Source organism: Anabrus simplex, chromosome X (assembly GCF_040414725.1).
Source record: "Anabrus simplex isolate iqAnaSimp1 chromosome X, ASM4041472v1, whole genome shotgun sequence".
In the NCBI taxonomy this organism is placed as follows: domain Eukaryota; kingdom Metazoa; phylum Arthropoda; class Insecta; order Orthoptera; family Tettigoniidae; genus Anabrus; species Anabrus simplex.
Window position 1 is genome coordinate 98,396,519 of NC_090279.1, and position 25,463 is coordinate 98,421,981.

The following is a 25,463-nucleotide window of genomic DNA, read 5'->3' on the forward strand; positions in this document are numbered from 1 at the left end:
GTGTGCAGAGAACGGTATTTACTTTTAATGCTTGTGTCTTGAGTGCTTCCTTCACGTATTTATTAAACCACACGTAATATTTATCTAGGAACTCTTCGGGGAGTAAGAAATCATTGTTAACATTTACCACCGCTAGTGTGTACACTCTGCGCCGAAAAGCTTCCTCGATTTGTTTACACTGGAAAGCAGACAAATCTTCTATCTGAAAAGTTAGTCCATTAACAGCGCGAGCGTGAAAATAAATTTCTAACATCTGATTACGCATTTCCTCTAGCTCGTTAAGATTTTCAATCAGCTTGAACTGAGCTTCTTCTTGCTCGTCGCTAGGTTCGAACCGATATGAAATTAGTATTGATCCATTTACCTCCCTCAAAAACGCGCGAATGCGTTCAAACGCTCTATCAAAATGAGTTTGCATTCTTCCCGCATCTTCATCTGTCTGTAAATTAATGTCTAGCTTTCTACGTTTGCTGCTCGAAGGATACTCCATGACTACAAAAAAAATTACGATTTGGTGCTAAATTTTTCAGCAATCTCAAGACAAGTCCAGCAGTTGCTGTAGCAACGACTTATCAAGAATGTACAATCCGTCATTACACAGTATAACCATCGAGCTAGGTCACTACCTTCTGCATCGCGTGAACAGTGTACAGCTTCGCTAGGAAACTCGTCCTGAAGCTTCCCTAGCAATGTATTACGGTAATAGGAAATTTTATTTGAATCTTGTGACGAAAAGGAAAATTCAATTTTATAAATTTCTTCGAATGTATTATATCCAAGAAATAGTAGAAAATGTTCATTACTTGAAAGTTCACTCAAAAGAAATCGCACTACAGCAGCTGTCACTTCCTGCTGGCTTTCGTAAGCTTTACTCAGGTTCGTCACATATACTGTATAATTAAAAAGAGAACCCCTCTGTTCCATAGTTCAATACAATTAGCACTCACTTCTTGTTCTTGTTGTGCGCTCAGTTGTCCCGCTTCATCTTCAACAGGCTGTGAAGTAGCGACCACTTCCTCCTCTCGATGTACTTGCAGACGACGACTCTGTATGCTTGGATATGCTTGATGTTCAGTTCCTGGTTTAATCTCAACTTTCTTCCACTTCATCATATTACCACCTCGGACCTGAAAAGAAACACCACATACTATTTTCAATTAACAAAACAATTATGCGAATACGGCGAAAAAAAATTACATTAAAAACGAAAATACTCTCTGCATACTTACTTAGTTAAAATAGATGTCGTAACTGATGACATTCTACTGTAGGAAGCACACTTGATGGTAGCCCCTCTCCATGCCTCTGTACATCATTTTCAAGTTGTTTTTTAAAGAATTTATTTCTTCTATTTCTTCTGCTGTAAGTTTTGAGAATTGCGCCGGCAGGAAAACACTCACAGTCTCCTCATCTTCCCCTTCTATATCAACGATTATTTTCCTCCCAAATCTTGTTTCTACCGCTCTCAGCGCTTTAACCTATGGTTAAGTTGCAACTCACTTAACTTTCTATTATGAAATTGTGGTGCCTTGGCAATTTTGTTTAATTTCATTAACATATCCATTCTGTTGAAACTGCTATATCTTTTTAAAATTAACAAACTAAATAAACTTACACTTACTGAAGAGGAAAGAAAAGTAGTAGTAGAGAACTCTTCCAACTAGATGATAGTTTTCATGTTGCGCTCTGCTCCTTAAATACTCCCTGCCACCACCTTCACTCCTCACCAGTAGGCTGGACTTGTCACTAGTTCACCTTCACTCAAAATTACAACCTACAATAAACATCCTGTTCGTGACAGAGATAACCTTCAACAAGTTAGAAAGCGGATCTTGCCTAGTAACAGCTGCACTGTAGCACTCCTTAGTGTTTCCCCCTCACCCCTCCAGTAAGAGAGGAGTGAGGGATCATTTTTTTTACATAAACTAACATCCTGTTCAGCTTTCACCAGCAAGTGACCTATTAAAGCAAATCCAGTTGCCACATAGTTACTGTACCTTGGCCACAAGAGTAACCTTTCAAGAAAATTAATTACCTCTTACATAAAGACCTCTGAGTGTGTTGTCCTCATTCTACATGTGGTTGACCCCCTTAGCCAGTGAAAGCTACTCCAGCAAAATCCAGTCACAGCACCTTGCCCCCCCACACCTTTCAAGAATTAATTACCTCTCACATTAAGACCTTGCAGTATGTGTAGTTAACATTCCACACACACACCTTGGCAAGTGAGAGGCCCCTTCAGGGAGTGAAGCGCACGGGCATGCGCAGTGGCTGCCGCTGGTCCAGAATTCTTCTCTCGCAAAGCTGGTCCAGTATTCTTCTTTCTACTCTACATACGATACAGTAATTAAGGTAAAAGTCTGCAGGAAGTATGACTTACCTTTTGTTCTAATTCATGTAATGGATTGATTACAGTTTTCACTTAATTTACTGTAACTACTAAATATCACCTTTCCTGAAGTATCACAAATGTAATTAAAATAAGGAAATAGGTATAAATATATTTACAGTCAATTTCTGTGACGTACGTGGTCAGTGTTTAGAACTCAACTCAATAAACTTGTATGAAATATAAAATAATTAATTATGTTTATTAGCTTACTGTTGTCACCTCCTCGTCTGTAAACTCACTGTCACAACCAAGACAAATCACGAAAGTATGTAATATTTCGGTTACATATATCACTCAAATATTCTCCTTGTCCATATCGTACTAATGTTATGTATTATTTACTTGTAATCATAGTTTGTATTTTAAGGGAACATGTACGCAAATTCTTTTAGAAAATAAAAGAATTGCTGTTATACTATCCCCCAGTCTTTCCTGAATCCAACCATATACAATAAGTACACATTATTAATGTTTTAGGATTTTTTTACAGCGCTAATCCTAAATATCTGCAGAACTCTGCCACGCCCCTTTACATTTCAAATGTATTTAAACTTCATAATATTTCCTGAACAAGTCACTTTGGGGCAGTAAATGTAATATCTGTGCAAAAATATTAAATTTCACTTTCAAAAGTTGGCTAACCTGCACGATGTTCATCTTTCTCCACATCAGTAATAAATAAACTATAGTGTTGATCACAACAGTTTTTCTTAAAATATAAGTAGCAAATATTTCCACAGATATGCTGAGGACAAGGAAATTTGGTGCAGGCAGGCGCAAGTTCTATTTACATCTAGGGAGCAAGAAACACAAATCAATACCAGTAATGGTTCTGGTGAGAGTGAGGATAAGGTGCAATCAAGTGCTTCAAAAAAGAAACTGAAATATTTGGACGATTCAAACAGCAGTAACTTTAGTGAAGAAAAGATTCCAAACATTAATCCTGGGTCTGTGATAATTGAACTGAGTGTTGTGTGCAGTTTACTGAACAAATGTTAGAGTGTAAATATTGTGAAAGTGAAAGTAGTATTGAACTGCTTGAAGATGTAAATAGTAGAAAGAGTTTAGTCTAAAAACGTATCATTATGTGCAGTGTCTGTGGTCATGGTCTCAGGGGTAAATAACAAGAGGCTTTATAATATGAACACAAGACCAGCCTATGGTATGCGCTGTATAGGCAAAAGGTATAAAGCAACACAAACTTTCTGTGCAATTATGGATTTTCCTCTACCTCCTCACTGCTATTGACAGAATAGTTGCCGAGGCGGAGAGAATGTTTAAGGTGACTTCCAAGGAGGCAAGAACCAGAAAAAGGAATATAAGGAGGAAGAAAGAGGATGAAGAACTTCTGAACTAAGATGATTATTGGGCTGGAATGCATTAAACACATCAGGTTACGCCACAACTTTCATTAAAAGCAAAGTTAAATTTTAAGTCCGATTTCACAGAAGTTCAATTTTCTGACATATTTCATTTAATAGACCAAAAACTACTCAAGCTAGAAGGCTGAAACTTCATACATAGAATCAGTACGATAATTGAAGAAAAGTAGACTACAATCATGGACCCCTCTTTAAAAATTAGGACTTGACTTCAGCTATCACCAACAAAAAATTGCTGTATTTTTATGTACCAAGTTTTAATTAATGCCGTTAATTCATTTCTTTCTGTATGTTCTCCGTAGTAGTCTTCTTTATGCACACACACATTCTCTGTATACAGTGAAAAATGGTGGATTTTATTGATAAGTTTCAGAGATAAAGGTACCTAAAACTGTCTACACTCCCAAAAAGTAAATTACATACAAAGGATGAAGTAGGCTAATTATTAAAATACTTGACTAACTACTTTTTCTTTCTTGTTTTATGGTTCTAAAGGTTAATTCCACTTGTACAGTGAATTTCGGGTGTATATGAAGCATACTACTGGTGATATCTTGTGTGTAATTTGTAGTTAAAATTATGGTCCTTCACAGAGATGTACCCTTAAGTTCTCCCTTAAGCATGACTGGTACCAGTGTGCATGCTTCATAATGATAATTGTAGAGGTTTTTATAAGAAATTAGGCTTGTTGTGAAGTGAAGTGAGTCTCCCCAATACCTGGAAATAGTTGCCATATACTAGGCAGCTTACATGGTAAAACAGAGGGTGCACAGATATCCATGAGCAATTGTCTCTACATACCTCAAATTCTCCAGTAGGAATCACATGATTTCATTGGTACAAATTGAAGCTTATAATGCTCAGCCTTTCCCTGGCATGGAGTAGCCGGTCTGAGTGCAATCGCTGTTGCTGTATGAAGATTAACAGCAACACTGAGAAGCATGATAATTAGCAAAATGGAGCTGAGACCCTGGCTATGGGAGGTTCCCACTAAAGACATGTAGAGAATTGTAAAAACGCCCGTAAATGTTCGTTAGATAAATGGCCGATGTCTCCTTCGCTTATTCCGTTTCCTCATATGTTTGCGTGGGCAGTGTGTAATGTTTTCTTTTTGGAGCACTGGCACGAACTGGTATGCACTGTGCTGTGCAAGTCTGTGAAAAGTGTGGCCTAATGCGTCATGCATAGATCATAAGATTCCTGTAGATCGTCGAACATATTTGTGAATAATGGTTGCAACAGACAGTTTTCTCTTGTAATTCACGTACATTTATCGATAGAGTCGTCTTTATTGGAAAACAAATTCTTTCAGTATGCCCAATATTTGGGGAACTGAACAATCTCCAAAGGACTAAGGTGCATAGATATGTGACTCCGTGGTCACCTTTCAGGTTATAATGACGAATCCTGATGTTCATAGCTTGTCTGTAATTTCAATATTGTTTATTTTACCCCAGACTTTATTTGATATTTCTTTCCCGAACGGTGCAGGCCTTCGTTTCTGGGTAGATGGTCGCTACAATATAAGGCGTATTAAAAACAGATAGCACAATCGCCGTTCAATTTGGAGAGATCTGGAACATTGGTCCTATGGTTTATTTTCGTGTCTCAATTGATACGTTAGCGCTGCATATCTCGATTATTATGAAATCCCTCCAACTCGATTGTGACTGGCATGAGGAAAAGGGGCCTGCCTTTATAATGAAAACTCTCCATCTCTACTGTGAATGGTAGTTGCCAAATGAGCCTGTCATTATAGTAGAAATTACCGAACTCGATTGTGATTGGCGGTAGGATATGTGGCCTGCCATTATCAAGGAAATTTCCACAATGCCTACCTCACATCGGAAACAACGTATGGTGTCCTCCCTGTTTTCTTTCTCGGACTCGCTAAAAGACATGTAATGTAACATAATCTTACTAACTGCCTTTAGAGTAATTTACGGAGAAATCCGTATACAATGTTGAATATCATAGCGAAGCACGGGTACATTTGCTTGTCATTATATAAACTGTGTTATAATTATGTGTTAATGTTATCATTAGAAATTTTCTGCATCTCAAATATTACCCTGTATCGGTACATTATCTTCTCGACTTTATATTATGGAAAAGTCTGCGAATTTCTTCTGAACACTCCCAGACACAAAAGAATATTCAAGGCAGTCAGCAACCACTGCACGTGAATTTAACAGAGATTCTGGCACATCACTTCATGCCAGAAGAAAATCCTGAAGACTACGTGCCATGTTTGCTGCCTGCACAAGAGTCAAAGTCTATTGAACACTTTAAGGCACATCATCCTCTTGCAACTCATCATCATACGGATTCCCATCACTTACAATATCTATTGCTTTAGAAATTGATAAGTTGGCATATATGTCTTTTATGTTACATGTATGCTACTTTGTGTTACTTTCCTCTAATTCAGAACCCTCGGTTCTATTGCAAAATTCATTTTTGTTGTTCAGTACAGCTGTCAAAGTGAACTTAAAATATTTCTTAAAAAACTGGATAAAATTTGCCATCATGTAGGTTGGACTATTTCTAAAATTTACTATAAACTTACGGGTGTGTTCATTTTATGACCTATGAAAAGGGTAGTTTAAATATTCTTTTATGACATTTATGACAGCAAAACCTCGTTAAGACGTTCCTACAGGGGACAACAAAAAAGAACGTGCTAAGCAAGGAAACCTACTTCTCTATATACGAATAAAAACTATTCAACAAGGATACAGAAACAATAAATACGACTTTTCCCGACATGAGGGCACTTTACGTTGTGTAGCCGCGGGTACAGTGTAAACTATACCATATCTAAAGATGAGAGGAAAGTATTATTAAAAGGTGTGAAAAAGGCGAGAAAACAAATATGAAAATCTTTTCTGCTGGGGCTCATAAAATACCAAATGCCCTGAGTAGGGAAAATAGGCGGAGCTGGCACACGGGCTACTGCGCAAGATGGCCGCGACGCGCAATCCACCTCTAGTCACGCGTTACGTCCTCTGAAACCTCCAGAAAATAGGATGCCGTTATCTTATGGAATAATGTCAAAAGAGGCTACTGAAAAGGGCGCCTGATTTGAGAGAGCATGTGTTAGCGAACACGGGGTCTTTAGCTCAGTCTAGACATGTTGTGTGCTAAGATGTTGTCTGTCCAACCACCTGGGCCAACTCTTGTAGGACACTTCATTCCGATGTGGTGGGGTTCTAGAATAGTAAAGCTCCTCCAGGGGCACCCTTGCCTTAGGTAGGAGTCGAGTAACCTGTGCTGTTGTTTTGCCTGCATTGGCCAAATCGCGGGGGTCTGTATCTGAGTCTAGGCATGTTGTGTGCTAAGCTGTCGTCTATCTAACCTCCTTGGCTAAGTCTTGTAGGGGGCACTTCAACCCTAGGTAGCAGAGTAAATGCCACTCCTAAGGATTCGAACGTGGAGTTGACATAAACTGAAAAACTAAAGAGCTTAATTGCATTTCAAATATCCTCACCCTGATTGAAATATGTGTACGATGAAGGTATACTGACTACAGTAAATGACTACAGTGTACATGTCAGCGGAAAAAATGACTTTGCGAGCTAAACTGTACTTTTCCAATCTGGTGTTGTAAAGGAATGCGACAACGTGTTATGACGCAAGACATCTGACTTGAGAGAACCCGCAGTCTTCAGCTACAGGTCAAAGCTTGTTCGGTTACGTCTCAAAACTCACGAGTCTCAGAACTCACGGGCTATAATTAGTAACAAATAGTATCAAAACTGACGACTACAAACTGGTAGCTAAAGTAAACATTCTAATGAGTCTCAAAATTCACGAATCCTGACAGCAGGTGCTTGCGATGACTGCACGAGGGATGAGGTGCGCGGTGACTCACGCCTCCCTTCAACCCATGTTTTTCCATCGACTTAGGGCAGTCACCCTGCTAGCAGATTGCCTATCAGTTGTTTATCTAGCCTTTTCTTAAATAATTTAAGAGCCCCTGGGGGCCCTTTTTAGTTGCTTCTTATGACAGGCAGGGGATACTGTGAATGTTATTCTGCCACCCCAACCCAGGGAAAAAATAATGGTTAGTGAATGAAAGAGACCGAGGTGTATTAATATCATTATTTTAAAAATATTTTGCTGTTGTCTTAAAGTTAATATAATACATTTCTTACCTTTCACATAAATTTGTAATACTGGCATGTGGCCTCCGGGGAGGTCTCGTGCAGGTCTTTAGAGTTGACCTGCACGTCTGTGAGGATGAAGTCCTACCTAAGATGAAGTCTAATGCTGAAGACGGCACGAATACCAGTCCCCGAGCCATAGGAATTAACTAATGAAAGTTAAAATCTCCCACCCGACCGGAAACCGAACTCGGGACCCCAGGACCCCTTGGACCAAAGGCCAGCATGCTAACCATTTATGCATGCAGCTGGACGAGATAAAATTAAAGTAGGTGTATTTCCCACTGCTAGTTAAAAGAAACTGTCAGTTGTTAGTACTGGGGCTTAGCTCCATTATGCGGCCAGAAGGCGGCATTTATTTGAATAGGGAGTTTTATTTAGAGATATTAGATGTCAAGGCAGTTAATTCACTCATTTAGTTTCAACATTTGGAGATTCATTTGGAAAAAGGCGTATTTCTAATTTTCGTAAGCGTTCATCTATTTGCTTACTTCAATCGGTTATCTACCAGGTACATTTAAACCGAAAAAAAATATCCGTGTCGCATCCCATTATTCCGCGCGATATAAATGAATGATATTTGAAACTCATTCGATTATTTTATTTGATTATTTATCGATTATTTAAATAATCGGATGGAAGTTATTTGATTATTAAAAGTATTCGATTAACCCATCACTAATAGGGTGGACATTTAACCATTCAAAGAAAGATTGGCCTTGCTCGTGAGTTTGAGAATGGCGCAGGCAGAGAAACTTACTCTTTCTAATCCTCTTCCTGGAATTCGTGAGTTTTGAGACTGGCGCAAGCAGAGAAACTTGTCCTTACTAATCCTCTTCCAGGAATTCGTGAGTTTTGAGACTGGCCCAGGTAGAGAAACTTGTTCTTTCTAATCCTCTTCCAGGAATTCGTGAGTTTTGAAACTCGTGAGTTTTGAGACGACACGGCTTGTTTGTGGTGTCGTTACTACAACTCTTGCTACTATGATGACGTCACTCCACCCAGATCCTCATTTTTTTATGAGGTGAGGTGGAGGGGTAGAATTGCGTCAATGATATACTGCCAGTCGTAAGGGTGACTAAAAGGGAGGGTAACTCTGGCGAGAACTGTGCTAGGACACAGTGGTAAATAGACATAGACAGAGCCTTATAGATGCATTCCCTAATTTCTTCTTCTTCTTTATCTGTTTACGCTCCAGGGTCGGTTTTTCCATCGGCCTTAGCGAGGGTTCCTACCTCTACCGCCTGAAGGGCAGTATCCTGGAACTACAGACTGGGGGTCGGAGGATACAACTGAGGAGGATGGCCAGTACCTCACCCCGCCTCGCCCGCGCGTTAACCTCTCAAAACCTAACTGCTGACGTGATTATGGTCAAAAGTGTTAGGTTAACCGATGCATTTGACACCAGACTTAAATTTACAAGGGCGTTACAGTCTCAAGTTTGAGATTCGATCCTACGCTGAACCTAAATAGACGAGATGGGACATGATCCAGGGATTTTGATGCTGAGATTGATGGAAGCTGATGGCTACACATAGGACTAGGAATATGATGTAAGGTGTAATACAAATGCTTTATTCATAGGGGGCGTATATTGGGAAGCATCTTCGAAGTTCTAGATACGGAGAGCCTGGCATGCACATATCAGCAAGAAATAACTGCACGTCGAAGTTGACTAGCTTTGGATGTATTTGCTGACACATGGAATGCAAAGTTCATTTTTTTCTACAAGTTCGCAACTTAGGTACAGTACAATCATACAGGAAGACCTAACCTATCTTCAGACTAAATACCCAAAATAATACGTAAAAAATAATGTGCTGCCGGAATTTAGCCCTGCAGGTGTTCGCGTATTATCAGAATTCCCGAATACAGAATAAGATCCCTACCTACACTTCACGTTCGATGCCCCTGCAGGCCTAACGTTGCGTTGACCACGCGGTAACCTCCCGGGACTTGACATGGTACCAGGGAGATGGTGTAAGACTTAATACATATTCTTTATTCATTGAGGCGTAACGCTGAAAAGCGACCTTAGGTCTTGGAGAGTTGAGCGACCGCGCAAGGTATCAGCCAAAGAAAGACAAAGGCTACGAAAGGCGTGAAAATTAAACACTCCTTAGCCCTCGTAAACCTAATAGCATGGGGGCTCGGAAAAGAACAAGAGTTAACCGTGGAAGGTCGGATAGGATAGATAAAAGTGAGTGGCCTAACACAAGTAATTAGAAGCACGCGCGTACATGGGCTCTTATGGCACTAACCCGGCGGAGGCTGCGCTAGGGCTTTTTTCACGTATTACCCTAATTCGAGGTTCTATCCTCCCAACCGGATGCCCTTCCTAACTTGCGACTCTCGGTGGAGTGATGTAACATAGGTTGAAAGGTGATGGAATACTGCTGTAAGAAACGACTAAGAAGGGGTGTTATGGGTTCTTAGCTTCCGAGCGTGGTATTAGCGGCTAGAGGACCACAAGCTGAGTCTGGAATTAATTGTATTTGTTTAAGTTACTTTGAATAGGGAATCGAGGGTTGCTATTAATTTGAAAGGATGAACTATTCCCTAGAAAAACTGCTCTACCAAAAAGAACTAGGACGGAATAATAGAATTTTAATTTTAAAATATAATAAGTTTGAAACTAAAATTAAAAAGTGAAGAATATCATAAAGAAATCTGCAAAAATTCACATCATAGATAATTGATAGGTCGTAACAATACTAGAAGTAAACATTCAACCGTGAACATTGAGAAATACAGGAAGTTTAATACAAAACGTGTGGCATTCAAAATGACAGGCGAGGACTCTATATAACAAAAAAAATTCAACGTTTAAAGCATCCTTTTTGCGTGCATTTTATTCTTTCTTTCTTTCTTTCTTTCTTTGTTGGCAACCTGACTACAGTGCCACTCAGCTGTCGAAGTAAGTCTCCAGAACATTATAACAGGGTTGCTATGTCTGCAGCACTTCGTAACTGAATCAATTTCCCTTCAGGTAATTCTTATGGAGGCCTGTTTCACTAAAATGTATCCCATGTAAACCAGCTTTAAGGAGGACTCCCTGTTAATTTGTGGTGTTATTGTGTGTTCCAGCCTCGGTGCGAACTCTGTGCGGCACTCTGCGGATCACTGGCGGAACATGTGGAGATAAGGTAATTGCAGCTGAAAGAAGATACCAGAGTGGTGGAAGAATTGGAGAGAACTAATGAGGAGATAGGGAACAGCCCGAGTTTATGGGAAGAAGTGCTGAAATACAGCGAGATGGTGATAGAACTGAGGGAGGAGGCATTTGAGAAGAAAGCAATGGATGTGGAGAAAGCACGTAAGGACAGAGAAGAGGAGCATGAAAGAAGAGAGAGGAGGAAATGAAAAGAGCTTGTAAGGACGGAGAGAAGTTTGTTGAGAAGAGAGAGCTGGCGTGCGGAATGAGAGAGAAACTTCCTCCCCAGAGAGACAGAGAACAAAGAGGAAGGTCCACGGTGGCGCGAACTGCTCGTCCAGTACGAACCAGGTCAAGAAATCCTTCAGCAAATTCTACATTGGGCCTCTGATCAGGGATATATCAATTCGGTGAATTTTCTTCTTGGAAGAAATCCCTGTGTGGACTGGATGAGCACCGATTTGAACCATGCTGCAGATAGGGGACAGCTGCATGTTCTGGATGTTCTGGTAGGAAAGGAGAAAATCGAGGTCGAGTGGACTATCTCTCCTTTGGATGTGACATTGATGTGAACATTGGTACCCACAGAGAAGGAGTGCCTGCACTGACCTTGTCAGCCATAGAGGGCCAAGTGGAGGTGGTGATGCACCTGGTGGAGGAGGGAGGTATTACTGGGGAGTTGCTCAGTGGGGTCACCTCGATATAGTGATGAACCTCACCACACTAGACCCCACTAGTCTCAATGCTAAGGCTAATAGTTGCACATCTCTGTCCCTTGCCAAACGGAGAGGGGAAGCCACCATGAGGTGATACGCTTCCTAGAACAGTGCTCACTGAACAAGTAAGTTACTTGGACACACAACAGTAATGTAGTGTGTCTCCCTCTATCGACACTATGATCCTTGCCTGCGCCGTGGAGGTGAGGAGGAGCCCTTCCTCCTCTCAGCAGGTTCAGTGCTACAACAGTGAGGGATCCTACCGGTAACAAAGAACTCTGTGTTGTGTCGTTGCCTAGAAGCGAATGGTATTCTGTGCTAAGTTTTGTACCAATGCAAATAAATTGTTCCAAGGTAATAAAACTGTTAAATGTGAGTTAGTGTTGGACCCAGAACCATCTTCCTTTTGATTAAATTAGCAGCTCTCTGCAGACCATATGCCGCTCTCTAATTGGGAGTTGAGTAGAGTAATAAACAGTATCGTCCAATTAAGTGGTTGAAGCCGCTCTACAGGCTGTTGACAGTGTGGATAGTCAGCACCATAGATCATCCAGGTATGTGACCTCGAGAAACGTTTCCGTTGAAGACACCGGCAATGAAACCTGTTGCATGATCTCAGATAGGTAGGTGGCCTTCAGATGTGGCACAGATGGGAAACTTGAAATATTGTACGTACATTCCCCATCACACAGGTGACAAGCACTTCAGTCATCTTATAATTTTCATGTTTTCCCTCCTCACCACTACATTTATGCTTTCAGTTGTTCCTGCATTGAGCCCTGCAGAAGTATTTGAATTACCTTTTAAACACGGGTAAAGGTGAGAATGGATGCAAGTGGCTGTGTCAGCGGAAAATAAGGCAGACTAATGATTCACTTATCCCAGTGCTTGAAATGCGATTTTACCAGAGTATGAAATCAGGCTTGAAATTAGAAACTACATTCTGAGTTTAACTGTATGGTGTTTATCAAAAAAATAATTAATGATCTCAATTAACTTATGACGATAAATATATCTTTTGCAGTAAATATTTGGTTTGAAAAGCCGTTGGCTCAGTAAACTCGCGTCCACACCCTGAAGTAGTGCACCTAATTTCAAGTGCACCCCAGTGGAGATGCGTATACCTTTTTAACCACGTACCTGGAATCGAACCCTAGCTGAATGTTATGATGTCGTGGTTTCATTGAAATGGCAGAATGGGTTTGAACATAACACAGGTTGAAAGGAGGAAGCTGACGGCTGTCATACTGAGCTATGTACAGGGGAAGAACGGCCAATGACATAAGAGGCCTGTCGCTACAAAGCAACTATTGATCCCATAAGAAACTTCAGTAGGTCACTAGTTGCACTATGCGATATTATGCAATTCAATGTAAACATTTAAACTCTTACTTCCAACAAATCATTTGCAAATCTTCCCACAAGAAATGCCTCATATGATTCCTTGATGCATTTAGGAATAACCGTGGTATTGGAACAGGAGGGTGCAACCTTCAGTCAGTCGCCACTGATCTGCATTTAGGGCAGTCACCAGCTGGCAGGTTCACTATTTGATGTGGACAGGTCTTACGGTGACAATGAGATAGCGAGGGAAGTTACTCTGGCCTTAGTTTGCTTGGCGTGGAATTTGGAAACCACAGAAATCAATATTCAAGTTTGCTGAGGTGGGGTTTGATCCCATTTTCTCCCGACATTTATGTGGTCACTGGCTCTGTGGAAACATTTTCGTTATGCTGTAACTAAGCTGTGACGGGAAAAGTGGGAAAAAAGTGATTGGGCTCAATTAGTTACCCGAGCAGAAATTAATTTCTGAATGTAATCAGTAAAGTTACGATCATCGCAGAACGCGAGTCTTCAGCGAATCACTGACTTATTTCCAGTGGGTATGCCAGGGGGAAATGCATTAGTCTGTTTTGTACCTTTTAGTATAAGGACATTAACTGGCTATCATTGCTGCGTTAGACTAAACAGACATTCAAAACGATAGATCCCGAGTAAAATTAGAATGTCACTTTCGAGTTTTCAGAGTAACTTATTCAAATATGAGAGTGGAAGTGCCTTAACACGTGTTTATTCCGGCTCAGTTCTCCACGACGTGGGGGCTGTATTGCCTGCCTGTAGTATGAGGCGAATTTAAGGGAGACCAAGGACAGTCAACTTGGGAGTGTCGTTTTGTGACCACGGTGCCGCTAGCTGAATCTGGTATTAGGCTCCTCCACGGTTTGAGGTGCTCGAGTCCTAGGGAATCTTCCCTCTATTTTGCCGATACCTTCACTTCTCCTCCAGTTGTACTTCCTCTTAGAACAATAATCACCACCACCGTCTCACGATTACCTAAATATCAACAAGCTGTGAGTAAATGAACGAGTGCTGGGGCTACAAAGTTACCAAGCTGTAGATGCGATGTATATAGTTTACTACAATGTATCGATTACAATTTTATTTGCAGAAGTAAATTACGAGTAAAAGTTACTAAGACAGTAGTCGTTACAAGTAATTCAATTACTTGCCAACTCTACAAGTAAGATATTCGTGCTCTTGGCACAAGCTCGTATTACTACGTGTTAACGGTACTGATGTCGGAACAGAGTACAGTTTACTGTATTGTTACATCCTGATTGTTACAGAGCACTTCACAGGCAAGTAATACTGGTTCTACGGATTCCATCATCATCATCTTAGCTTTCTTCCCGCAATGGAGCAAGGTCTGCTGTTTTTTGCAAGCCAATCTTTACTTGGTTCTATAACAATTGGTTCTATAAGAACATCATTTGAAACAAGATGAACATCCCTCGTGTCTCCTTGAAGGTGTTTCTAGGACCGATCACGTGGCCTGTTTTCAGACGGTGTGATGCGAAGTGCCCTCTGTACAATAGACGAACCTTCTCTACGCAGTGCATGGCCATACCAAGTAGGTTATAAAGATAATAGCAGAAACACTCTCGAAAGTGCACAGCTTTCCGACGAGGCAGCACCACTACCACTATCTAGCGGCTCGCAGTGTAAAAACGTACAGCTGTCGACTGCTCCTTGTGGCTGCTATGACATAATACCTGAACCAGGGGTCTCGAAATTTTATTGTATTGTATTGATTTTAAGTTTTAATTTTTAAACGAATTATGGAGTAGCTTTTCAAATACAAAATGTTTGATCTGTGGTTATAACATTTCATTCGTCACGAAATACCCTAAGGCATGGAAAGTAACATCAATTTTAGGGCTACACCTAGACCAAAACTACTGGATCATTCATGTGATAGCCTACCGTCCACTTTTTCACATGTGTCATATATATTCAAAAGTATATAATCCTACGGTACACATGCTATTTTCCACAAATTGAAGTTAAGTCATGACAAATTTCTGTAACAATTTGCATATAACTACAGGATAGGCAACCATATGTACTGAAAACCATGCACATACCATAATTATATATATATACTATATTATGTACGTATCAGTGCACTTGAACATGAAATTACATATGTGTTACATTCTGTAATTTGGCATTTTTTTCTGCTGAGATAAAGACATGGAGTATGGCATTTAGTGCCGGGAGTGTCCAAGGACAAGTTCGACTCGCCAGGTGCAGGTCTTTTTATTTGACTCCCGTAGGCGACCTGCGCGTCGTGATGAGGATGAAATGGTGATGAAGACGACACATACACCCAGCTCCCGTGTCAGAGAAATTAACGAATGATGGTTAAAATTCCCGACGCTGTCGTGAATCGAACCCAGGGCCCCTGTGACCAAAGGGCAACACGCTAACCATTTAGCCATGGAGACGGACTCTGCTGATATGTGTATAAACCATTTTTTATTTACAAAAGCTGTATTGTGGACTGCAAAGTATTTATGTGCCAGCAAGGAATAACAACTGTCACACATACCTTCTACACTAACATATTCATTCATTAAGGTCTTCGCTAACTTGTTCTTGACATCCTGAGTGATTTCACATATGAATTAATTTAGATTATTCTGAAAAACACGGTACATTTTGGAACACAACATGTGAGAACAATCATTGGGGAAAATCATGTTACTTGATTCATATTTCTTCACTAGTAAGAGGAAATTTTCCGGGTCATTGGAATTAAGGTCAAGGGACATCAAAACATTTTCACACTCATTGTGTGGCAGTCTTGTATTGCCCAAACAATAACATTTGCCTGTGTAGTTTACAGAGAATGATCTCACTTTTCCATTACAATCAGATCTCTTATCACTAATATTTAATCTTTCGTTCACAACGTAACTCATTTTCAAATAATAGTATTTGTTTAGGAATACTGCAGCATCAGCCTCACAATTGCTATCTTGAGATGGGGATAGTAAGTTATTTATCTAACAGTTCTTAATGCACTGTCAATATTAGATGCACCTGGAGCTGTATTATTGCTCTCTTTACTTCTGACAATGGCAAATGAATTTTTCAGACAATCTTGTGTCAGTCTTCTAGTGAAGAGAAATTGAAAATCCATTGCTCCATCAATTCTGACCACAAAATCGTAAGAGCAGTGATATTATCTACCCAACATTGAATACATATTGGGTTGAGTTTACTATTAGCACCTCTGTTTAACACAATGATCTGCCTCAGATATTTTTAATTTCGACCACTTTTTTCTAAATGATTAGAATTACTGCAAAGGTGTTGTCTATACTGCTTAGGGCCTGTGATACTACATTTTGAGGAATTCAAGATGTCAAATAGTATGTCACATATATCAATCAAATCAGCTCTAATAGCTGCAGAGGGTGGTAGTGAATTAAATAGAACATGCATCTTTATGCCACAAGCAACAGAATGACTCACAGTCCGAACAGCTAAACACACTCTCATTGGTGAAAGGAGGGAAGTGAAATACATTGTTTTATTAATTTTGGGGCTAGTCTGGGAACAATGGTTGAATATTTATTATAACATAGTTCAGTATGAGACTAGCTACAAATTTTACCTCCTACATTTAAATCATACTTCTTTAGATTGTATTTGAGTGATTTAATCAAGTGAGGGGCATCATAGAAAATGTAAATTTTTCATCATTTATTTCTGTTACGGGGAGACCGTGGTGGACAGAGAAAGTTCGGACATGAATGGGTCTATCCACAACAATCAAAAGATTAATTAAAAGCTTAGAAATTAGAGGTATATTAATTTTTTGGCTGTTTTTATGCTATGTTTTAACAAAACATGTCGCTCAGCAACAGAACAAGATTTCGGGGACAGAACTAGCTCGTTAGCTTAGATACAAGGTAGGAGAAATCAGAAAATAAACCAAAATTGCTAATTAACAATACGAGCTCAAAGCTCCCAATTTTACAAATGTTACTTGAGCACTATTGCTCCATCCACTCAGTGGTCAAGGAGACAGCTCTCCCAATTTCATTTACAGAGTACTCACACCGTACAATATGCCGAGAGTACCTCTTGCTCTACAAAGTTACCGCCTTCCAAAAGGCACCATTCAATATTTACACTAACACCTCTACAAGAATAGAAAGAGCATCTATGCTCTATGAACTTATCTAGGAGGCTGCGCTCCGAACCTTATACCCTTACTGCCTTCTCAAGGCAACCTTCAACTTTTACATTTACAACCAGTGTATCTTTGCTCATTAAAATTAACACTCTCCAGGCCTCTCGAGGCACAACCTACATTTTACAATTCAAACCGTATTCACTGTCTTAAACACTCAACAGTCTAACATCTTAACATAAATAATCAATTTTACAGAAGTTTAAAATACTCATTCTACCGGAACTTGGTGGGAGAAAAAAATCACAGATTAAAGTTACTGGCCCAAAAATCAAAATGATGCGGAGGCGGACACTTGCACTCCTTGAAATTTGCACTCAAAACATCAAAACCCTATTTGGACTTCGGCCCGAAGTTACAGAGGCTGAGCCTATACTACTGAGGTGACTAGATGGAGAAAATGTAAGTTACGAAGGCTACAGACAGAAAACGGTTACAAAGTCATAGTCACCTCTAAGTCAAGTTGATAGGGAACTCAAGAGGTGTCACTCTCTCTAGTCCCGAATTATAACTAAGTGCTTTTCTGCTTGTTTAAAATTTACATTATACGTAGATATTTACATTTTAGAAGAGTAAAAATTTAATGTTACATTATTAAAGATAGGAAACCCTCCCCTCGAGTTAGCTTTCAGAGGCTATCACAACGTTATTAAAGGGCTGCCATTACCTTAATCTGCTGGAATACTCGATGAAGGGCGAGACGCCGCCGCCTCATCTATTAACACACACTCAGTAGACTGGCCAATCAATAAGGCAAGGTAGCTCGAAAAGATACCAGATTGTATATCCGAGAGGAAAGTTCTAGAGAGCTCTGGGCTAAGGCTCAACACATCTCCAAAGTTTATTGGATAATCAAAAAGGTACAAGATTGATCCTATTGGCTAAAAGGAAAATATACGAAATCTTATATTGGTCGATATTTGAAGTTAGTGGACAGAGATAGAAGTGTTGAAAACTGGAATACACCAAAAACAAAGCATAATCAACTCAGTTTAGGAAACCTCAAAATAAAAAATTACTTTAAGATTTGAATAGTTCCTCCTCACACTAGAGGGCATAACATAAGTTTTTGGGTAGAGACATCTGTAGATAAAAGTCTAAACTTCTTGCGCTAGTAGTTGCGACATTCATATATCAGATGGCATTCTTCAAGGCGCTTCGTTTAAATGAACGGGGCGGGTGTACCGTGCAGTATAGACCTTCCCTCCCTTAAAGTATCTCCTCATAGTTAAGGTTTGACATTTTACTTGTTAGAAGAAAATATACCAAGTTGTATTTTACAGACAGAAATTTTCTTGAAAAAGTTCATTTTTAAGAAATTGCGTTAAAAACCAGTCTTTAAGTCTTCTTTCAACCGTACCAGTACAAGATATACAGTTAAAGTTTTGACGGCAAGAGCAGCCGCCGCAGCCTGTTGCCTGGTGGGGTCGCCCGGATCCCCAAGTACTCTCAGATACATCTCTCCCGCACTTTGAGAGGGGTAGCCTAGGTGATGGTCGCCACAGACCAGATATAGTGATAATGCTCCAAGGTGGGCAGGCGGTTGAGTTACCGCACCGCAGCCCTCGCCGAAAGGATGGTGTTCCAGTACGCCGTTGTGCAGGAGACTGGGCCAGAGCAGAGTGGGCCCTTACCACACGCCAGCATCCATCGCCAGATGAAGCTGTCATTTATTTGACGACAGAAATTGTCTTTGTGGGGAGCGAGAGTTGTGTATTTTTCTAAGTTGGAGTTTCAGATCAGGCGGGCTGCATATGTGACTAGCAGGCTTGGGCTTAGAGGCGGGCAGCGGGATAAAATATACCTCACTAGAGGGGAACGATGTATAGCATTAAGTATATGCATAGGATACTGCCGTTAGGTGGATATGGGATGGTGGTGGTGGTGGTGGTGGTGGTCATTATTGTTTTAAGAGGAAGTACAACTAGGTAGAAGGCCTCCCCATATACCTTACAAAGTGATATTTAAAAAATTTTGTTACAGAACTGACGCCGAAGAAAGATAACAGTTTTCTTACTGCCATGACTTAGTGGCCTATGCTGCAAAACAAAAGATTATACCAGTTTAATCTGCGAAAGTGGGCTCTAAATAACCCCTCAGTGGCTAAGAAACTGACCAAAAGATTGACGGGAGTTAAGAAGTCCAAAAAATATAAGACCCATGAAATCTGGGGGCAAATTTTCCTGCAGGTACGAAATTCTTAACCATAACTTGATCAAAAACCTTTAAATTGGTGGGCCTACGTCTACGATAATATATCTCTCTAACCTTTTCATGAGAAGCCTTCAGATTACTTTCAGCCTTCTTCCATAGGTCTCTGATATTATCAGGACCTATTGCCTCTGGTAATCTGTCATTGAGTGACGAAAGATTAGACAGTGGCGTGTTGGGAAAAAATTTAAAGACGAGAGAGGCGGGAGTGAACTTGTGAGACTCATGAACAGCCGAATTTAAAGCAAAACATAACCAATGCAGAGAAGTATCCCACTTGGAATGATCTCCATGATGATGATCAACGCAGATCGAAAATTACGATTGATCCTCTCAGCCAGAGATGATTGAGGCTGAAGTTGTTACATGGGATATGGACAGATTGAAACTGAATTTCCCGAATAAGTTAGAAGTGAAAGCCTTTGCATTATCTGAAACTATATACTGACAGGGACCAAAAGAAGCTAAGATAGTATTAAGACAAGAAAGAGTAGACTGAGCGGTAGTCAGCTTAGTGGGAAACAACCATGAAAATCTAGTGAATCCGTCTACACATACAATAATAAATTTATTCCCGTTCCTCTTTGATCCCTAATGGGGTCTCATTATAATATTTGAAGATCATTGGCACAAGAAAGGTTGGAACCATAACTTTCTGATCATGCCTCGAAGGACAACACAAAACCCCATTACTCAATACATAAGGAACAACATGTTCCCCAGAAGAAAGGGTTTCCATTATCGGATCCAGCACGGGATCTTCTGGTTGATAATTCTCAGTGTCACGAAACAGCGTAGGGGTATCCGTCAAAATAGCATTAATACTAGGAGGTGTGGGCATAGAAAGAGAAGAACTAACTTCCTGTTCACTGGTCTCAATATCATTAGAAATCATGTGACTTAGTCCATCAGCAACTACATTTTCTGATCCCCTAATGTGTCGTACATCACATAGGAAAGCTGAGATCCTGATAGCCCAACGGGCGTTACGTCCGTTACTACGAGGCCACATTAAGGCTGCTTGTGTATTTCCAATTCAAATTTGACATGTTCCAGATAAAGGCGTAACTTCTGCAGGGCAAGCAAGACTGCCAAAGCCTCTAATTCATAGCTAGAATACTTTACTTCTCGAGCCGATAGGTCCTAGACTCATAGAAGGTATGCTGCCTTCCGAGTTCCGTTTCCTGAAAAAGGACAGCAGCCACAGCAGATGAACAGGCATCACTTTGGACAATGAATTTCTTAGAGAAATCGGCCATGGTTTGTACAAGGACGTTACAAAGAGCTAAATTAAGGTCTTCAAAAGCTGCTGGCTGCGACGGCCCCCATTCAAATTTTACATCTTTCTTGCGAAGTACGTTCAAAGGGCGCCGCCCTATTAGCAAAGTTAGGAATACATTTCCTAAAAAAATCACAATGCCTATGAATCTAGCGATTCCGTTGATGTCCTTCGGAGGCTTGAAGTCACGAATAGCCTGTGTTATGGAATGGTCAATATAAACACCATCGGGCGACACAGTATGTCCTAAGAACAACATAGAAGGATTAGCAAAGGCTACCTTAGATAATTTAACAGTCAACCCAGGCTTCCGAAGGCGATTGAGGACTTCCGTCAGATGATCTAAGTGCTCTTCGGAGGTCACTGAAAATACGACGACATCATCGAGGTAATGTTTCAGATATTCGAATTTGATATCGGAGAAGACCCTCTCCAGCTGTCTAGTAAGGACAGCTGTATACGTGTGGATCCCGAAGGGGCGCGGTAGTATTGATACAGATTCCAATCCGTGGCGAAAGCCGTCAGGTGTTTGGATTCTTCTGCCAGAGGTATTTTATTATATGCCTGGTTAAGATCTAACACGGTAAAGAACTTAGCCTTGTGAAACCATGAAAAACAAGAATGAACATTCAGTACGGGTACAGATTGTAACAGAACCGATATATAAGGCCCTCAGGCCTCCTCTTCCATCTAACCAGGAAGTGAAATATACATATATTACATTGTGTTACTTACAATAAGTAGATCTCATACAAATTAAATTAATAAAAATACAAGGATGGTGAGATTATATTAAGATGAAATAAATTAAGATTAAATTAAGATGAAATAAATCAGATATAATGAAAGGATAAATTCTTCAAACTAATATTCTACATGTAAAAGAAAGAGGCAGTACATAAAACTTGATTTTAAAAACAAGTCGGATAAGAATTTTAGACTCTCTACCAGGACATCCATAACAAGAGAATGGTTGTAAGTAGCAGCATCGAGTTTACAGATGATCCTTACTAGTGCATAAAATGTCTCCAATGTGCTTCCTTAAAAGTGCGAATAGCGCTTAACCCCCTGATACTTTCGAGAAGGAGGTTCCACTTACGGCAGGCAGTTACTGTAAATGATTTATCGTAGATGGCAGTTCTATGGGTAGGTAAAGCAAGGATGTAATTATTAGCAGATATGGTATTAAGAGTATGATAAGAGGATAGGTATTTGAAATATGAAGTAAGGTAAAATGGTTTTGAAGAATTAAGGATTTTATGGAGATGGCATAGGGTATGCACAGTGCGGCGGATTTCTAGTCGGGGCCAAGATAGGTGGTTATATGAAGGAGTTACGTGGTCATAGTACCGTAGGTTACAGACGTATCTCACACATGCATTTTGACCACGTTGTAATCTGCTCAATAACATGTTCAGAGTGTCTCTATAAATCGCGTCACAATAGTCGAAATGAGGGAAAACCAGAGCTTCTACCAGTATTTTTTGAGTTTTTCAGGAAAATAAGTATTTATACCCGCGCAGCATGGGCAATGCAGAGAATGTTTTCTGGGTGATGTTTGTAATATGCGTTTTCCATGACATGTCATCATAGAAAGTAACACCTAGGACTTTTACTGATGACATGAATGGTATGTTAGTATTACACAACCTTATAGATGGAATCTCTGGTGGATTGACCTTCGCGAGTATTTTCGGGTATCCAAAAATGATGGCTTGCGTTTTTGCTGGGTTTAACCTAAGACCACATCTCAAAGACCAAGAAGATAACGATGTTAAATCCTGATTGATTTTGTCTAGGGCCAAAAATATTAGATTTGGAGATGTATGGAGGCACATTTGTACACCATCAGCATAAATATGGTATTTGCAGTGTATTAGGATTTGGGAGACGTCATTAATGTAAATAGAAAAAGGAAGGGGTCCTAACACCGACCCTTGGGGTACACAACACTGCACAGACCGCCAAATTGATTTGCTTATTCTATCTGTAACACACTGCCGACGGCCTTATAAGTAGGAATGCAACCAAAGAAGGGCGCTGTCCGAGAAATGGAGGGAATACAATTTCGAGAGCAAAATGTCAATGTCAACAGAGTCAAAAGCTTTGCTCAAGTCTAGGAGTATTAAAACTGTCACTTCCTTGTTGTCCATGGCTTCTCGGATGTCCTCTGTGACCTTCAGTAGTGCCGTTGTAGTACTGTGTGCTTGACGAAAAACAGATTGTAGTGGGTCAAGCATGTTGTAAGTCGTCATGTAGTCTGTTATTTGTCTATGAGCGATGAACTCTAGCGCTTTGGATAAAGCAGAAAGTATGCAGATGGCTCTGTAGTCAGATGGTTCAGAAGGGGATGCTACTTTTTTTAGAGGACGTATAATGCCCACTTTCCATATTTCTGGAAATGTGCTCTCTACAAGGGAAGAGTTAAATTTGTTAATTAGTGCGGGTAATATCACACCCAGAATAATTTTTATCGTCTCTATTCCTATACTGTCATTTCCTTTTGCCGCTGATGTTATCCGATTTATAGCAAACCTGACTTGTGAGTGGGTTGTTGGACGGAAGTAGAAGTTTTCTCTATCTGTTCGCGTCTTTGCATAATTCGCGTCTAGAGCTTCCTGTTTCAGGACTGCATTTAATGTGCAGTTAGATGAAAAATAATCGTTCAGTTTTTCCAAGGGTATTTTTTTTCGTCGTCGTCTCGTCCTTTGGTAATTCCAAAGCTCTTTATGGATTTCCACAATACAGCTGTTAAAGCATTTGTTTGAATTAAACTGTGAGCGTGTCGTAGTTTCGCGTTTCTAATCTGTTGGGTCGTAGCGTTTCTTAGTCTCTTATAGTTCAGTAGATTGTCAGGAGTGCAATGTTTCTTAACTCGTTTATAAGCAGCATCGCGTTCAGCCATTAGTGCTCTAATCTCATCTGAGAGCCAGGGAGCTGGTTTTCGCTTAACTCGAGCCTTTTTTTCATGGGCATATCTATCGTACAGTTCAGTCATATGTTGATTGAAGAGGGTCACCTTGTCATTTATGTTTTTAAGTTTAAATATGTCATGCCATGGCACTGCAACTGTGTCTTGTAAAAGTTTATTCCTATCAATTCTTCGTAGATCTCTATATGAAATTATTTTAGGTTTGAACTTGGGACTTTTAATAGAATAGGCCATAAATATAGCATAATGTCGCGATATCCCTGGGGCACTAATTTGAGCGCGATGAAGAAGTAATTCAGGTTGGTTAGTGGTAATGAGATCAATTAAAGTGTGTGATGTGTCTGTGTGATGTGTAGCGTTGAGACGGAGAAACGTTAAATCGCAAGCTTTAAAAGAAGTCTGAGGAGAGTTAGGTTCAAGAAGGTTTATGTTGAAGTCAACCGTTATAATTATTTTTGAGTAATCAGGGACTCAGTCTTGTATTTGAGTCTCTAGATCGCATAAAAAACCCGCCATCGGTGGTTTATATGCTACACCCAGAAGACATTTTACTTCACTCACAGTTATTTCCAGGAACATGAACTCAGGTTTTCGCTCGTACGGACCTGGAGATCTACAGATTATTTTAGGGCGTAAGCTGGTCGTAACATATGCGGCAGTACCCCGGAGGGATTACTTAATCTGTCGGATCTGAGAAATGTATAACCCGCCAACTGCAGTCTTTCTATTGCGTGGTGTGGTTTTAACCAATATTCAGTGATTAATATTGCGTGGAAACTGGGAGGCATAAATAGGGCTTTTATTTCATCCATTCGCGCCTCCGCAAGGAAGTTTTGAGCGTTTATATTTTAAATATTTAATGCATTACTGTACGCAGAAAGCTGGTGGTTAATGATGTCCCTTGTCGACTAGGAATGGCAAGAAAGCTCAGATGACAATAGATGTGTATTGCCTGCACAGCTGGTTCCAGCGACAGTGGGGGAGGGTGGAGTAAATGAAAGGTTTTGAGGACTGGTTGCAAGGAATAGGGGAGCCTGTTCGTTTGTCTCAAGTTCATCAGGGGGACTGTAACTTACGTTGTTCTCAGTTGCGTTGGAGATGATTATGACAATAATGGGAATGGAAATAACAATTTACAGCGATCAATACAATAATGGCATTGTGTCAATAATGTAAGTGGAAATAAACACGACAAAAATAAGGCACTGAACCAAGTCTGCTGCTACTAACACCAATCTACCACTACGGCAAGCAAAAGTAAACTATATTACTAACTACGTTCTAATAGAGAGTTAAAGTTAAAAATTACGATATACTACAAGGATAACTCTAAAATTAAACTACAATAGAAAGTTACAAAATGTTGTGACCATTTCTCCCGCATATCACATTAGTTCATTTAACTGTTCCATAGTGCACACTTTATACTTATTTGATCCTATTTTTATATTAATTAGCCCATCAATGGTCCATACCTGGCACACAATAACGCGAAACACAAACAGACAGTTCTTGAATTAAAATAGAACAGAGTGTTTTAGGCAAGTAGAAATAATAAGTTAGGGGTATGGCCCCCAGTAACTTAGAAGTAGTCGTAGAAAACCAGTTTGAAAGATGAGCATGATGTGACACTAATTTCTACAGCGATAGCCAGTCCAAAACATAAATGGGGAAGGCTAAAAAAAT